Source organism: Muntiacus reevesi, chromosome 1, assembly GCF_963930625.1.
Source record: "Muntiacus reevesi chromosome 1, mMunRee1.1, whole genome shotgun sequence".
Lineage (NCBI taxonomy): Eukaryota > Metazoa > Chordata > Mammalia > Artiodactyla > Cervidae > Muntiacus > Muntiacus reevesi.
Window position 1 is genome coordinate 217,591,162 of NC_089249.1, and position 5,071 is coordinate 217,596,232.

At 41.3% G+C, this 5,071-nt stretch overlaps 1 pseudogene; it reads right to left on the reverse strand.

Annotated features, from left to right (window-relative positions):
• Nucleotides 1-3,188: 3,188 nt before the first annotated feature.
• LOC136157293 (mitochondrial fission factor pseudogene) lies at nt 3,189-3,869 on the reverse strand (annotated as a pseudogene).
• Between the last annotated feature and the right edge of the window lie 1,202 nt (nt 3,870-5,071).

Below are 5,071 nucleotides of genomic sequence, written 5' to 3' on the forward strand. Positions count from 1 at the left end.
TTTAGTTGAAATAAATGTTTCATTTACATTAAAAAAATGAAAAATGATGTCTTAACATACTGAGAATATCTATAAAGAAACAAAAAACAAAAAGAAAGAAATGGAGTGTGCACTTCTTTCTCCCACCTCCAGCCTTAAACAATCACTAATCCACTTTCTGTCTCTACAGATTTGCTCTATTTAATATTTCATATAAATGGAATCATATAATACTGGATTATTTTTGACTAGCTTCTTTCACTTAGCCTAATGTCTTCAAGGTTCAACCATACTGCAGTTTGTCCCTTTATGTCTTTTATGAGTGAACAATATACAATGTACAGATATATCCCATTTTGTTTGCCCATCGTTTAAGCTGCTGTAGTCCACGTTTTGCTGGTTCCACTTTCACCTTCTCTGGACCAAGATCAATGTCTCCTGCTCTCTGTCTTATTCACTGCCATCCAGTCCTCTCAGATCTGCTTAAAATGCCAACTCTTCTCAGTGGTATCCTTGACAAAACACCTACTGGGGGTCCTTAAAGCTGGCGTCTGCTTTCACCTAGACGGCAACTCCCGGTGGTCATCTAGCTGACTGCCAAGTTGAACACATGCTTTGTGGCATCAACAACTGTAAAATAAACTGTTAGAGTGGAAGGGCTTCCTGGTGGCTCAGATTGTAAAACATCTGCCTGCAATGCAGGAGACCTGAGTTCAATCCCTGGGTTGGGAGATCGCCTGGAGGAGGGCATGGCAACCCCTTCCAGTATTGTTGCCTGGAGAATCCCCATGGACAGAGGAGCTGAGCCTGGTAGGCTACAGTCCACAGGTTCACAAAGAGTCAGACACAACTGAGCGAATAAGCACAGCACATTCGAGTGGAAATCCCAGGGCAGGTGGCACGAGTGGTCTCCAGTGCTTCCTCTTTGTATAAGTTAAAGTATGCAGGGCCCTCTAGAACCTATCACCCATCCTTTCAGTTTCTCACGTCTGGGCCTCTATCTTATGTTTTAGGAGTTTCCCCACTTTATGGTCTTGGGAAGAAATAACACAGTCTTCCAGAAAATAACAGATGCTTCCATTTGCAGCCTCCCCACTGCACTTCTGGAATCAGATATACTCATGCAGACTCTGAATCTGGACATAGAAACAAGAAACTTGAAATCGAGCAACAGCTAATAGAATCTACCTCAGTGGGGCTCTGAGCTCAATTTCCTGTCCTCCTAAATGCTACAGGAGAGATGAAAACAAACAAACAAACCACAACCCTCTATTGCATACAGCTAAGAACCTGAAATGATAGAGCCTTGTGTTTATGTTGGAAGGGGCAAATGACCCAGCGTAGGGTGGTGATCAGGTGTTCTAAAATTGCCTATCTGCAAAATAAGATTTTTAAGATCAACTGAGGCAAACAAATGAATAAAGAAAGATAAAATAGCTCCTGAAGACTCACGTTCTTCCCCAGCCTCTTTGTCTCAGGCTCTGCCTCTAGCACTATCTTGCTCCCCTCTCTTGGGGACTTGTGCTCAGACCCTGCCTCCAGGGTCACCTTTTTCCTTCCCCCTTTACACTGCCTATTCCTCCTCTGTACCCTGTTTCCTCACACTGATTCTCTCACTGAGCTTCCCTTTCCTCCTGAAGCACTCCTCATCCCATTTTCTTCTGAACCCCTCAGAACCTGTCCCTTTGAATTAAGTAAGCCTTCTGAGAATCCAGAGGCTAAACTCTTAAATTTTTATATTCTTTGGACTAAAATGGAACTGCAAGCATTATTCAAAGTGTTTCCCAAAGTAAACAAAGATCCTTGCAGATTTGCTAAGGAATTTAATATATCAATCTTACCAATCTTGTTTCTTTGATCTATATCAGTTAGATCATAAGCTTGTTGTTGCCGCTGCTGCTGCTAAGTCGCTTTAGTCGTGTCCAACTCTGTGCGACCCCATAGATGGAAGCCCACCAGGCTCCCCTGTCCCTGGGATTCTCCAGGCAAGAACACTGGAGTGGGTTGCCATTTCCTTCTCCAATGCATGAAAGTGAAAAGTGAAAGTGAATTTGCTCAGTCGTGTCAGACTCTTAGCGACCCCATGCTTGTTGGTGAAGGCCATTTCCAGCATTGAATGAAAATTTCTGATTGGGAAAGTCCTGAAAGGTCTCTAGAATTAGAGCCAGGAAGCAACCTTCTAACTTGTACCATCAGGCCCAAGAATTTCCTAGATGACTTCATTGGGCAATTCCTAGCACTTTTCCAAAACTTAATGATTGGAATAAAGGAACAAAACTCATGCTTACATACAAACATCTGATGAATCTGTTCATCGCTATTATAATCAACTTCAGGTTATTTTTAAAGAAAATTCTTGTCTTCTTTCAGATGTTGATCCCACTCATATAGATTTAACTCTGATTATTAATGATCTGAACAAGGATTTAGTAAAAAGAACAGGGTGTAATGGGAAACTGTCCACTCCAGATTTAGTTAATCTGATAAACTAGCTCTCTCACACTCTGGATGAGTCACCTAAAAGGAAAACTGCCTAAATTCTTAATCTTAAATTTCAGCAAATAAAGTTTCCTAAAAGAAACAAAAACCTTCCTAGCTTCTGCTATTAGTGCAAAGAGGACACTGGAAAAGAGATTGTTAACAGACTCAAGCACTTCAGTCACCATCAGCCCTCTAACTGGGCTTTCTAACTTCTTCCCAATTCCCAGTTGTGGGGCTCCAAGGAACTGTAGGGGCTTTTCTCAATCCTCCCTCTTAATCAGCTTGGAGAACCATTCCTCCACATTTGAGATGGATCTCTCCTAGTCCATCTGAGCCACTCTTGATGCTCAACCTCACTACTATAAAGCAGTCCCTGCCTTGAGTTCAAATAATGGGGATCTCTAAAGATATTCACAAGAGATTCCTGTCTGTAAACTGACTCCCTTTTGTTTGGGCCCTTTCAGAGACACACACTCTTTTCTCCTTAGTTCCTCTGCCCCCTTTCATATATTACGCTGATAATTCTTCTTAAAGTAGTATCATGCTGAAATTGCTTTCTTCTGAAAAGAGAAAATAATTCTGGAATTTGACAATAGTCATCAAAGCAGCCAACCAGATGAATTAAGTGACTCTTTGACATCTGTTTTTTTTTTTTTTTTTTTTTTTTAAGCCTGCAAATTCTTTATATTTCCAGCTATTGAGACAACGTTTCTGAGTTGAGGTTACCTCTAGTGGCAAAACCAGAGCCACTTATTAAGCAGCCAGAATGCTACAGTAATTGAATACATGGCCATTTCTTTTTAGCATGTTCTTTGTTCTCCTCTTCCAGAAGCTGCAGACGTCTATTTAGTTTATCTGTAGTCATATTGATGCTGTATTGACAACTGTCATGTCTCCTTAAGTTCCTTCAATCATTGCATATATATTTGAAAAGCCATACATGGAGTCAGTTCTAACCAGCTGTCCATTTTGGTGAACAGCATTTTCACTCACAGAGAGCTTTATTTTTAGCCTGCCAACTGCATGGATTTCTTCATTTTGAGGGGATGGAGGAGGTCCTTCTATACCCAGAAAATCTAGTGGCCTTTCACTTAGGGTAAGCACAGGAGGTGGTGTTTTTAGTGCCATAAGCTTAAAGGGAGTTGACTGTTTAAGGTCTGGTCTTAAAATCTGCTGGTCTTGAAAATGAAATATTCATTATTTCCTGCTACAATTCTCTCTGGAACCTGCATAATCACACTAGCATTTGAAACTCCTTCTTGGAATCCTTGTTCCAGGTCAGCATTTGTTGGTGCTATCGTTCATTTTTCCAGGACCCTCACTTACTGACCTGTGGTGTATTCCATTTCCTACTGAATTCGACTAATTTCTGCCATCTCAGCAGCAGTGGGAGAAGGAAATGCTGCCCCACTCACTAAACGTATACCAACTACTGCTTGCTTTCTGGCATTATCTGCTTCTTAGTTTCATATTAAATCCTTTAACTTGCCTCGATATGCATGTGCTGGACTAAGAGCCATTTCTGTCCCCTTGGGTCACTGGCTGGTCCCCAGCAAGGACCACCACCCACTGGCTCTCCTTTTTGACATCTTTTATCAGCTCTGTCTCTGATCTGATTCCAGAAACACTGATCATTTATCTTTATTAAATCAACTACTACCCTCCTTATAGACAAAATCACTAATTGATATTGACAAAATTCACAGTGTACTAGCCATTGATTCAAATTGAGCTTCCCTGGTGGCTCAGAGGTTAAAGCGTCTGCCTGCAATGCAGGAGACCTGGGTTCGATCCCTGGGTTGGGAAGATCCCCTGGAGAAGGAAACAGCAACCCACTCCAGTATTCTTGCCTAGAGAATCCCATGGACAGAGGAGCAAATAGATCCCTTAAAATCTCTCCCCAGAATTAATCAATATCCTGTAAGTAAAGAATCCTTTCATGGCACAAAGCCCATGATAGGACATTACAAGTCTCAAAGACCCATTTCTTGCAATAGTTCCTGTAATACCCCTATTTTACTAATGAGAAAACCTGAGGGCTGAGGGTGGAGGTTTGCTGGGGACCTCAGAACAATAAACAATGTCGTTATCCCTCCACACCCTGTTGTTCTTAACCCTCATACTTTACTAACATCCATTGCCACTGGATATAAATGTTCCACTATAATTCAATTTATGTAGTGCATTTTTTCGTATTTCAGTTGATGGACTATTGTGTATCATTTTTGCCTTCACCTTGGAATAAAACCAGTTCACCCGTACAGTAATGCCTCAGGGTTTTACTGAGAGTTCTTATTTCTCACAAATCCTCAAGGCTGATCTAGATAATATAAAGTTCCCAGAAATTCTACTTTGTTGCAATATGTGGATGATTTGCTTTTTGCTGTCCTCAGGCCTCTTCACAGGAAGACAGCATCCACTTGCTGAAGCTTTTAGCATTAAAGGGACACGAGGTTGTCAAGGAAAATTGTAGTTTGCCCAAACCTAGGTTTGATATTTAGGGCATCTGATATCAGAACAAGAGCTATACCTAGTTCCAGATAGGTTTTATGGTGTCCTTAAGTGTCCCCAAACCCCAAACATTAATTGCAAGCTTTTCTCAGATTAGCCA